The 12,811-nt window shown below is 45.7% G+C and overlaps 1 pseudogene; it reads left to right on the top strand.

The window, feature by feature from the left end:
- The first annotated feature begins 12,151 nt into the window (after positions 1 to 12,151).
- LOC136637023 (5S ribosomal RNA) lies at positions 12,152 to 12,268 on the top strand (annotated as a pseudogene).
- The last annotated feature ends 543 nt before the right edge of the window (positions 12,269 to 12,811 follow it).

The following is a 12,811-nucleotide window of genomic DNA, read 5'->3' as shown; positions in this document are numbered from 1 at the left end:
CAGGGATGTTTAGGGGTGGGGAGCAGTGGGAAGGCCAGTGGGCAAACCAGACCAGGGAGGGAGTTGGGACTGGCCTCCAGTACTTAGGTTGGATCCTAACCCAGCTCCCAAGCAGTCTGGCATTACAGCTGGCTGCTCGGATCTGCACCAGCAATTTTACTGACACAGATCAGAATAACCCCATTGGGGTGACTGGGCATTACTTGGGGTAAAGGAACACGTCCCCTTACTCTGAGTTGTGCTCCCTCCACCTAAAACCTGTACTGGATACAACAAAGGCCAGCCAGCCAACCTGTTGTAACACGTGAGGATTGGGCTGCCCATCGTAGTAGGTAAATGGTTCACCCTGCTATGATAATATATGCTAGTGATTTGTGTGCTGCAAATGGTCTGCAGGTGTGCTGCAGAGTCATTTATTAGTAGGGCCATTTGAGGATGTGAGCCCCCTTGCCCCCGTGCCAGCGGTAGCAGTGCGGTGTGCTGTGTCAATTGCCAAAAACCTGATGGTGTGCCTTGACAATTTTAGTGCCTTGTCAGTGTGCCATGAGATGAAAAAAATTGAAAATTGTTGGTATAGGTTACGTTGTTGGAGAAACCCCATCCTTCAACTACTAGACCACTAAGATTGAACATTTGAGATTATTGTCTCAAAAAATTGTTTGTTTTGAGATTTGAAAGTGGAAAAGTTCTTCTTGACCTGGCTTTGGACTTGACATATAAAGAGGCTTCTGGTTACAAAGTCTCCAAATGGGGTCAATCTTATTTAAACTGACATTTGATGTTACTGTGGAGGGCATTTCAGTGGTCCCACGTAATGCAGTATTAATGATAGCAAACATTCCTTGGTTCTGTTTGGAAAGGATTCAGCTAATATAAGCTATTCTTGTTTTTTTTTTTTAAGTCAAAAAGTGACTTGCTTTTTTTTCTGATCCCTTTTCAAGACTCAGGGCACAATCCTAACCGGGTCTACTCAGACGTAAGCCTCATTTTGTTCAATGGGGCTTACTCTCAGGAAAGTGTGGTTAGGATTGCAGCCTCAGCAACCTTGTTGCAGTCCTGATAACATCATGAGGATGCGGTGCCTCTCCCCCACCCCTCATGTTGCTCCAGCTAAACTTCTCTGTGAGCCCCTGAGCCCTTGCCTGTCTCCCATTCCCATTTATGCAAAATTACCAGAGGTTGTATTAACCAGGAATGCTCTGCAAGGCATCCATGACATGTGGAACAATTTCATCTCGAGTGCTAGGGATCCTGGGAAATTACATTTGCCAGGGCTCTTAGTACTCATTTGGAATGTGAGCTTCCTGGGGCTACCTCTTCCCACAGATCACAGAACTGTTTTACCATGTGTGTTGCTCCCTGACTGTTTCCTCAGTTCTCTAGGGGTGCAATCCTAACCCACTTTCCAGCACTGACATAAGGGCAGTGCAGCTCTAGGGGAAAGGAACAAACATTCCCTTACTTTGAGGGGGTCTCTGTGAGTGCCACCCAACTGCAGGACACAGCACATGTCCCTCTGGCACAACTGTGCCAGGGCTGGAAAGTTGGTTAGGATTTGGACCTAAGTCTTTAAAAGGTGTCAGTAGTGGGCCAATGTTTGCTTGTGTATTGAACCTACTAAACTTTTTTTTTAAAACAGCATTATCAATGCGAGAAACCTAGCTTTCATTTTTTTAAATGTATCTAGTCCTCATGCACAGACAATTTTAAATATGTGAGGGTTAAATAGTAAACAATGTTGACCAGAGGACCAAACATTAGTTTCATTATTTGACTCATTGCTAAGGGAAGATTCAAAATCAGTAGGGGATTTTCTCCCTATTTTCAGGATATGAAAATGAAAATCATAGGATGGGTATTTTTTCCTATGGAGTCTGAGAGGAAAATTCCCCTTGTGGTGAATCTCAGAAATGGTGGTCAGACTAGAGATATTTCAAGGGTTTTTTTTTGTTTTTTTTAAAAGGCTGTTCATTTTATTTTCCTTGAGTGTAACAATTGTAGCGTAATAGTTAGTTAAACATGACCGCCAGCTTCATGAAAATTATATGCACATTATGTAAATTACACACATCTAAATATTCATGTCTCAGATGTGCTCCTCCGTTCTGTTCAAGTTCTAGAAGCAAACCACCCAGAAATGTGAGTGGAAGGGTAAAGGCTAATGTTGCCTTTAAAATGAGCCTGGGTAGATAAATTACTTTAATGATAAAGGCCCCAGGCAAAATACAGTTTAGCTGAATAGAGAGTGTGCCTTGAATTGTGAACCAAAATCATATATGTCCTAATGGAAAAAAAAAATGAAAGAAAATTCTAAAGGGGAAAACGGCACACACAACAACCATATATTGTAATATGGTCAATCATTCATCTTACATCATTCTTAGCTATGATTTAGGGCAACCCTGCTTCAGATTTTCTTTCATTATTTAAATAAAATAAACGCTCTGCATCTTGCAATTACCTTTTTAAACAATAACAGCAAATGCATTCATCATATTTGTATCACACCTGCTCTTCAAGGATTTCAGGACAGTGTGCCTAGGTACAGCAGTGGACCTAGCACTGGGCAAATGGGGTAGATGACCAAGTTCTGAGCCTGCGTGACTCTAGGCCCATGCAGGAAGCCTTACCTAGGCTCCTGACGTGGTCAGAAATTGTACTTCCAGTTTTCTGAAAGTACAGTATAAGACAGCGGAGAAGCCTCAGAATGCATCTTCAGTCTGTCTTAAGGTCGTGTGAGGCTCTGTTGTGTTGTGCAACATAGCACGTGGGGCTGGAGGGGACAGCATCGTTGACGTTTGCCCCGCAAGCAGCAAGGGGTAAGTCCACCACTGTCTAGGTAGCTACACACTTTGTTCTTACAACAACTCTGGAGCGCCTGACTGAAAGTCACCCAGTGAGCATCATGACTGAAGGGGGATATGACCCAAGTTCCCAAAGGTAAGGCTGTATCACAACACCATTCAGACATGGCAAAGTCACCACAAAGTACCTATTTTGGGAGATTTGCAAATGTTGATTGGTTTTGTGGATGATCTTTGGTAACCCGCTTCTAGAAATGAGCTGAGCCAAACATATTGAGTTATCATCTTGACCCACACTGGGACATTCAGAAAACTCCTTGATATCAAGAATGCCTGGGAAATTCACCATGACATGGCTTGACTGTGTAACAAAAGGCCTGTGTGAATTTCCCTTCACATATAGTTCAAGGTTCACTGGAGCAAAAGTTATGTATGTCTACTCAGAAGTAAGTTCCATTAAAGTCAATGGACCATTAAAGTTCCATTAAAGTTAAAGGCCTCTGGGAACTAAGTGCCAGGAAAACCGAGAGTTTAGCATCTGGGCGAGGAGAAGGCAAGTAGACCTCTGAGTTTTGGAGAAGGAGAGGAGGAACGACAACGAGAGGGTAAGTGTACTCTTTCTAACTTTTTGTCTTTCTAACTCCCTGTCTTCTAACCTTAACTTTAACTTTAAATCAGCCTTAAATCAAAGTTGAAAGTTAGCACCTAAGGGAGGTACATAGGTCTACTCTGAGCAGGAGCAGAGTCCTACTTGTGAGTAAGAGCCCAAGGGTCAGGCACTTAAATCAAAGTTGAAAGTTAGCTGCACCAAACTCACCTAAGTTAGCACCTAATGGGAGGGAGGGAGGAGGATAAAGTGGAAAGCAGGTTTTTCTACTTTGTTTTAAATTAAACCTATACGTAACCCAAGTTAAACTTAATCTAAGTTAGAACATAGCCTAAACAGTTCAGTAAATTGGGACACAGGATCTGGAGAGCAATAAATAATTAAACAAACTCAAATAAAAACTAGCTTGAGGTTACAAAACAGTCCAGCCTAAGAGAACAGAACTAGGAGGGAAAGAACCTAGTAAGGGCCAATTCCCAACCACCCAGGCAGAGTCCATTTTAGAATTTCAGCATCACCACCTTAGGAGGTGATAAGAGCCCCATTAGGCTAATCCAAGCAGTCCATTCAGGAGCCTGCAGAGTAGGTCACGCCCATCAGCAGCCTTTTGTCTTCCTGAGCTTTTGTAAACTCACCTGGGAAGACCAGCCCCCTTTCAATCAGGAAGGAAGGAGGGAGGAGGAGCCAGCCAGGAGTATAAAGCTGGGCCTGCCATCGCGTGAGGCTCTCTCCAGACGCGTGTGGCCTCTGGGACCCCCAGTGCCTCTGGGAACTAAGTGCCAGGTAAACCGAGAGTTTAGCATCTGGGTGAGTTCAGCAGCAGGGCGAGGAGGCCAGGGCCCCATACACTGCACTTCCTCTTCCCTTGAGAAGAGGGCGGCTAACCAGTGTAGGGTTTTTAAAAGTACCCCTAAATAAAACAACAACAACAACAATAAAAAAGCTATGCAGTCAGTCAGACAGCCAGCAGCAGGGTGGGGGCTATCCAGTGTTCTGCACCGAGTGCCACATGTATGATTATATGCCTCTGGGGCATAAGTCATGGGTGTGTCCTCGGTGCAAGGAGCTCCAGGGTCTCAGGGAATGCGTCTGCTCTCTTGAAGCCTTGGTGGCTGACCTGGAGAAGTGCAGGCAGGCAGAAGAGGACCGAGGGGAGACTTCCGGGGACGATCAGGCTTCGTCCCAACCTCAGACTTGCAGCTCCTCGGCTGCCCGGGTGGGAAGTCTCGGGGCTGGAGGACGTCATCCTGGAGAGGAGGGAAACAATCCCCTAGGGGGGACCCCTTCTCCAGGGGATGGGCCCGTATCCAAACGCACTCGGGAAACTCCTCGGCGGGAGGGGGGTTGGGGGCTTCTTGTAGTGGGGGATTCGATTATTAGAAACATAGAGAGGTGGGTTTGCGACAGATGTGAGGACTGCATGGTGACTTGCCTGCCTGGGATGTGATAGATGGTTTGGCACAATGAGAGGATGCGGGGACAAAGGAGCAAATAAGCAGCCCATCCTGGGGCATTCTGTGTACAAATGCTTTTATGCGAATGCCCGAAGTCTACGAGCAAAGGTGGGAGAACTGGAATGTCTGGTGACAAGGGAAAACATTGACATAGTGGGCATAATGGAAACCTGGTGGAATGCGGAGAATCAGTGGGATACCGCAATCCCGGGCTATAAACTCTACAGGAGGGACAGGCAGGGGCGTGTTGGAGGTGGGGTGGCCCTTTATGTTAAGGAAAGGATAGAATCCAGCAAAGTAGAGATTGAAGGTGGGTCCGACTCCACCGAAGAATCTCTGTGGGTTAATTTACCAGGCTTGTGCAGCGATGTAATATTGGGGGCGTGCTATCGTCCTCCAGACCAGAAATCGGATGGGGACCTTGAAATGAGGAAACAGATCAGGGAGGTGACAAGGAGGGACAGGGTTGTAATCATGGGAGACTTCAATTATCCTCATATTGACTGGGTCAATTTGTGTTCTGGTCATGATAAGGAGGCCGGATTTCTTGACGTGCTAAATGACTGTGGCTTAGAGCAGCTAGTCACGGAGCCCACCAGAGGACAGGTGACTCTGGATTTAATATTGTGCGGTACGCAGGACCTGGTTAGAGATGTAAACATTACTGAGCCATTGGGGAACAGTGATCATGCTGCGATCCGTTTTGACATGCACGTTGAGGGAAGAATACCAGGCAAATCTCTAACAAAAACCCATGACTTCCGACGGGCGGACTTCCCTCAAATGAGGAGGCTAGTTAGAAGGAGGTTGAAAGGGAGGGTAAAAAGAGTCCAATCTCTCCAGAGTGCATAGAGACTGCTTAAAACAACCGTAATAGAGGCCCAGCAGAGGTGTATACCGCAAAGAAAGAAGGGTTCCACTAAATCCAGGAGGGTGCCCGCATGGCTAACCAGCCAAGTTAGAGAGGCTGTGAAGGGCAAGGAAGCTTCTTTCCATAAATGGAAGTCTTGCCCTAATGAGGAGAATAAAAAGGAACATAAACTGTGGCAAAAGAAATGCAAGAAGGTGATACGGGAGGCCAAGCGAGACTATGAGGAACGCATGGCCAGCAACATTAAGGGGAATAATAAAAGCTTCTTCAAATATGTTAGAAGCAAGAAACCGGCCAGAGAAGCGGTTGGCCCTCTGGATGGTGAGGGAGGGAAAGGGGAGATAAAAGGAGACTTAGAGATGGCAGAGAAATTAAATGAGTTATTTGCATCTGTCTTCATGGCAGAACACCTTGGGCAAATACCGCTGCCTGCTGAAGACCTCGGGCAAATACCGCTGTTTATGAAATTTGTTTCATAAACAAAAATGAAATGATTCTACAAAACTAAAATAGATGGATGGAGGCCAAGCGAGACTATGAGGAACGCATGGCCAGCAACATTAAGGGGAATAATAAAAGCTTCTTCAAATATGTTAGAAGCAGGAAACCTGCCAGAGAGGCGGTTGGCCCTCTGGATGGTGAGGGAGGAAAAGGGGAGATCAAAGGAGACTTAGAGATGGCAGAGAAATTGAATGTGTTCTTTGCATCTGTCTTCACGGCAGAAGACCTCGGACAGATATCACTGCCCAAACAGCCCCTCCTGACCGAGGAGTTAAATCAGATAGAGGTTAAAAGAGAAGATGTTTCAGACCTCATTGATAAATTAAAGATCAATAAGTCACCGGGCCCTGATGGCATCCACCCAAGAGTTATTAAGGAACTGAAGAATGAAGTTGCAGATCTCTTGACTAAAATATGCAACTTGTCCCTCAAAACGGCCACAGTGCCAGAGGATTGGAGGATAGCAAATGTCACGCCTATTTTTAAAAAGGGAAAGAGGGGGGACCCGGGAAACTATAGGCCGGTCAGCCTAACATCCATACCGGGTAAGATGGTGGAATGCCTCATCAAAGATAGAATCTCAAAACACATAGACGAACAGGCCTTGCTGAGGGAGAGTCAGCATGGCTTCTGTAAGGGTAAGTCTTGCCTCATGAACCTTATAGAATTCTTTGAAAAGGTCAACAGGCATGTGGATGTGGGAGAACCCGTGGACATTATATATCTGGACTTTCAGAAGGCGTTTGACACGGTCCCTCACGAAAGTCTACTGAAAAAACTCCACAGTCAGGGAATTAGAGGACAGGTCCTCTCATGGATTGAGAACTGGTTGGAGGCCAGGAAGCAGAGAGTGGGTGTCAATGGACAATTTTCACAATGGAGAGAGGTGAAAAGCGGTGTGCTCCAAGGATCTGTCCTGGGACCGGTGCTTTTCAACCTCTTCATAAATGACCTGGAGACAGGGCTGAGCAGTGAAGTGGCTAAGTTTGCAGACGACACCAAACTTTTCCGAGTTGTGAAGACCAGAAGTGATTGTGAGGAGCTCCAGAAGGATCTCTCCAGACTGGCAGAATGGGCAGCAAAATGGCAGATACGCTTCAATGTCAGTAAGTGTAAAGTCATGCACACTGGGGCAAAAAATCAAATCTTTAGATATAGGCTGATGGGTTCTGAGCTGTCTGTGACAGATCAGGAGAGAGATCTTGGGGTGGTGGTGGACAGCTCAATGAAAGTGTCGACCCAATGTGCGACGGCAGTGAAGAAGGCCAATTCTATGCTTGGGATCATTAGGAAGGGTATTGAGAACAAAACGGCTAATATTATAATGCCATTGTACAAATCGATGGTAAGGCCACACCTGGAGTATTGTGTCCAGTTCTGGTCGCCGCATCTCAAAAAAGACATAGTGGAAATGGAAAAGGTGCAAAAGAGAGCGACTAAGATGATTTCGGGGCTGGGGCACCTTCCTTATGAGGAAAGGCTACGGCGTTTGGGCCTCTTCAGCCTAGAAAAGAGATGCCTGAGGGGGGACATGATTGAGACATACAAAATTATGCAGGGGATGGACAGAGTGGATAGGGAGATGCTCTTTACACTCTCACATAATACCAGAACCAGGGGACATCCACTAAAATTGAGTGTTGGGCGGGTTAGGTCAGACAAAAGGAAATATTTCTTTACTCAGCGTGTGGTCGGTCTGTGGAACTCCTTGCCACAGGATGTGGTGCTGGCGTCTAGCCTAGACGCCTTTAAAAGGGGATTGGACAAGTTTCTGTAGGAAAAATCCATTATGGGGTACAAGCCATGATGTGTATGCGCAATCTCCTGATTTTAGAAATGGGTTATGTCAGAATGCCGGATGCAAGGGAGGGCACCAGGATGAGGTCACTTGTTATCTGGTGTGCCCCCTGGGGCATTTGGTGGGCCACTGTGAGATACAGGAAGCTGGACTAGATGGGCCTATGGCCTGATCCAGTGGGGCTGTTCTTATGTTCTTATGTTCTTAATGGGGTTCCATTAAAGTCAGTGAAGGGCAGGAGGTCTGGTCTAGAGGGTAGAGCCTCCATTGCCTGAAGATTAACATCCACAAGGTCGCCAGTTCGAGGCCACCGGCACCGTGCGACCTTGAAGCAGCTGGCAAGCTGCAGCTGAACTGTTCCATCTGCTCGGAGCGTGGGAGGATGGAGGCCTGAATGTTAAACCAGATCTGAGTGTAACACCTTGAATGTAGTGGTTCTTGAAAGAAAGAACCTTCTTTCAATTTGTAAAAATCCGTGCGTGGATTTAATAAGCCTGCCTATGTAAACCGCCTTGAATAAAGTCTTGAATAAAGACCAAGAAAGGCGGTATATAAATACTGTATATTATATTATTATTATGAAGTAAGAGTGCATAGGATTGTATCCCAATGTCTCTTATGTCCCAATGTCCTCGGTGTCACACTGCAGCATTTGAGAGAATGTTGAAACAGTCTGAGTGCAAATGTTCATGCTTAAAACACCTATGTGCTGAAACAAGAATAGCTCTGCAAAAGAAACCTGCCTTTTCTTTACCTACCCCCGTGGCTTCTGTCACCAGTTAAAACAAGCTTCTTCGTCAGGACAATATCCATTTGGGATCCGGCACTAAGAAAGGCTGACAAGATTTGTGGCTGTTTATTAAAGAGATTCAAAGCTAAATGCCTGCTTTACACAATTCCATCTATGCAGCAGCCTTATATCCGAGCCACTTAGCACATCTTTCAATGTGAAAGATCAAAGCCATTGTAACCCGAAATTGATTTTCCTCTGCACGAGTTGTCCGAAGCGAAAACCAATTTGGTCTGTATAAAGTACATTCAATGCAAGGAGATATACCTGGTATCACCTTTGAAACCATTTTTGCCCGACCATGAATAACAAGTGGTGCAATAAAGGAAAATTCTTACAGCCAATCTGATCTCTACCCATCCATGAGATAACACTGAAACTCCACAAGCTTATTTGCTCCCGCTCACAACTTGTAGATGATATTTCATCATCTTGTTATAGCACTCAGGATGCCTGGTGATGTGACCCAGGGTTGTGCTGAGTGAACCAGGAGGTGCTGTTGAAAGCAGCAGAAGTTTAGAGAAGCTCAGAGGCACTCAGATGAGCTCAGGTTGTGCTCCGAATGAAGCAATGGTTCATTTGGAGTGTGTGACACACTTCTATGCAGCTAAGAACTTTGCAACCTCAAGTGGTTCATCACAAGCTCCTGGATGAGTTCCTGGCTGTTTCTGACATATATTTTCCTTGAGAATGAGCTTCCATAGTTCAGTGGCAGACAATGTGCTTTGCTGGTGTAAGGCTGACGAGAGAAAGGGCAGGTGAACTGAAAAATGGGATTGGATCTGTCATGTGCATTTTCTGCCAAGATCCTCCCCCTCTGGACCACTCTCTGCCCCCAATCTATCTCAAATTACCTCTGAACCACCACCAAGTTACCCTGCCTCCACCACCATCTTACCAATGCCTGCAGAGCCTCCCAGAATAGCTGCTGCACATGCTGTACTTCTAGATGTTTGTGGCAGCAGCCTGGCTTGCATGCCACTGTTAAGGGGTTTGGGCTGCTAGAACGCTAGCTGTTTGGGGGCCTTAGTCATGGGATTGGAGCCCATAAGACAGAAAACCCAGGATCAATCACTCTGTTTTGTTTTTAGCGTATTAATTTTCAGGGATGGGAACTTAATTCACTTGACTCAAGTCTGAGTTGCAAAATCATGTGTTTCACTGACTTTATGTACACTCGAGTCAGGCATGTCACTGACTCAGGAACTAACTCGAGTTTGAGCCACTGACTCAGACATGAGTCCCCATGTGTGCAGACTCAAGTCTGTCTGGGTGTGCGTGCTTACTTTTGGGGGCATGTGAAAGATCTTGTGGGGTCATAATTCGGACCGGGCAAGCAGCAGCAAGAAAGTTCTAGTCGGGAGGCAGAGAAGGGTTAATGCTTTGCATTGAGCAGGAGGCGGGGGGAGGAAAGCGGGCTCTCTTGCTCATCTCTAAAGGAACTGATGATCATTGAATGAAGGATGGGTGACTTTTTTCCCCCCTTTGGATGAGGAAGTGCAGAAGAAGGAGCCCAAGAGGGTTCTTGCCTTAGGATTGGCTGCAGAAGCCCGGAGAGGGAGGAAAGAGGTCGGGAAGCCAGGAAGCTGTTCCTCATGGCTCTAGCCATTGTTACCTGGGAGGAAGTAACTGCTTCATTGGCTGACAGGCAATGGGACTACTTTTGCTGCAAAGGATTGGGTTGTAATCTAAACGTAAGCCTCCCAACTGCTGCCCCACAACTCTTCTCCTGCTTGCTGCTTTTTTTCCATCCTGCTGTTCATCCCACCCCCTCCCACCTTGCCAAGCCTGGATGCCTCCCAGTCCTTTTTGGTTCATGCCCTGGCTTGCCTGATCCTGATTTGCCTGACCCAAAAGACTCTTGACCCAAGTCAAAATAACTCAGGAATTTCCAGGATGAGTCAGCAAAAGATGCCCACTGGGACTCATGCATGAGTCGAGTTGTGGGGGCGGGGCAGAGATGCCAGGCTTGTTTCACCACAATGTCAAGTTCCCATCACTGTTAATTTTATAACAATTGTATCCCACTTTTCTCACCAAAGAAGAACCAAGGTGACTAGTGATCAAAAGGGAAAAAATCAAAACAAATAATAAAACAGAAATCATTATACATCTGGAGTGACTTAGTTTCTCTAGCTAAAAGGAACTTGGGTCACAGGGCTTGGAATGAACTCTGCTGTGCCATAGAGTCAAAAAAACGAGTGTGGTGACCTGTTTTTTATTTATTTATTTTTTAAAGTGCATTGGGGTATGCTAAATAGAGTGAAACTATGGCGGGGGGGGGGGAGAGCACTTTGCCCTGATTCCGATTTTGCAGCCTGTACCCTATTTACAGTAGGAAAAGAGCTTCCACTGGTTTTCATTTGAAGGCTTTCACCTACTGCAAAAAGCATGTGAAGGATACATGCGCACTCACAGAGGGGGAAAAAAGCCAGCCAGCAAATGGGTGCTAAATAATGTGTAGTTGGTCCTGAGACCTTGGGGAACTGCTGCTTATGGAGTGGATCATACAAGTTAGGTCTGCATTAGACCCACAGGAGGATTCATAATAGATGGGAAAAATTATTTTACATGCTTCTCATATGCTAGTTGGATGGGCTGAGCAAGCATCCTATTTATGTTTTCCTGGGATTGCTAGAACCATTTGTTATCTGCCTTTCCTTTATTCTTCTTCTGTGCCCTCTAAATGGCTGCTCTTAAAACTATTGACCTTCCTTTTCAAGCCCTCTTTCTCCTCAGCCCTCTTAAACCATTAAAGCACAATAGCTGGTAGCCGTCCCTTGTTGTTTGTGCAAGAATCTGGTACTTAGGGATATATTGCCTGGATGTCCCTTTCGAACTGTCTTGGCTGATAGCATTGCTAAAGTTGTCCTTTATGAATGAATCTAATCCTTCTAATGGTCTCATGTTAATGGCCACCATAAAATGTAGTGGCAATTAATGTCATGGGATAATTAGGGGTTGTGTGATGAAGTACTTCCTTTTGTGTGTTTACCAGCATTCCCGCCAGTCATTTCACTGCCCCCCCAGTCTAACATTTTGCAAAACTTTCCCTCAATGACTGTCGGCGCTCCAGTATGTAGAGCTCACCTCTGAGCATGAAAAGGCCAGAGAAAAATGGGACTCCATTCCCAAGAAGGATGCGACTGCTGGTGGCTCTGGTGCAGTGGACAAAGGATGATAATGAGCAGTGTGTAGAGCAGGGCTCTTCTAATCAACTTGGTGAAGAAAAATCCAGCCTCTTGCAGGCAGCTAGAACTATAATTAGACGTTAAAAAGGCAATTTTTTTTTTCTTCACTGGTGCGCACAGCACAGGAAAGCTGGGGCACTCATTTGTTACCCTGCACATGCCCGATCTCATCTGATCTCGGAAGCTAAGCAGGGTCAGGCCTGGTTAGTACTTGGATGGGAGACCGCCGGGGAATACCGGGTGCTGTAGGCTTATACCATAGTCTTTCGAGACTGAAGGTTGCCAACCATCAACATTACATTTGGGAAAGCTGTTTAAAACTGAAGGTATGTCTTTAAAAAACAGCTAGCAAAGTATTAGATGGGCAAATGGTGGGAAGCCTAAGGGATCATAGGGCCCCCTCCACAAAATGGGGGGAGGGCAGTGACCCAAGGTCATAACCCACAAAAAACAACCCACATTGTTTCTTGACTTGGACAACTTGGTGAGTTGCTGAAATTTTTATGTGTACGGAAGAAGTTATTGGGGCACAGTTACTTTCATGTTTTGAGTAAAATCCATAGAACATCTTGGAAGAGAGCAGAAATATGGCACAGAGTCATCACGCTCCGTATCCAATGTTTTATAATACATATGCTCTGGTCCACTCCCACTCTCGCATTCAAGTCAGCCCCTATCAAAAAATTTGCGTGGGGTAGACTTTTCTCAAGTGTCTCAATATAGTTTGTCAAATGGTTCCATTGTTGGCTATGTTGGTTTTTATTAGGACATGGGGGCAGATATACATTAACCACT

The sequence above is a fragment of the Tiliqua scincoides genome, chromosome 1 (genome assembly GCF_035046505.1).
Source record: "Tiliqua scincoides isolate rTilSci1 chromosome 1, rTilSci1.hap2, whole genome shotgun sequence".
Taxonomy (NCBI): domain Eukaryota; kingdom Metazoa; phylum Chordata; class Lepidosauria; order Squamata; family Scincidae; genus Tiliqua; species Tiliqua scincoides.
Note: the sequence above shows the minus strand (reverse complement) of the source record. Positions and strands in the feature narration are given on the sequence as shown.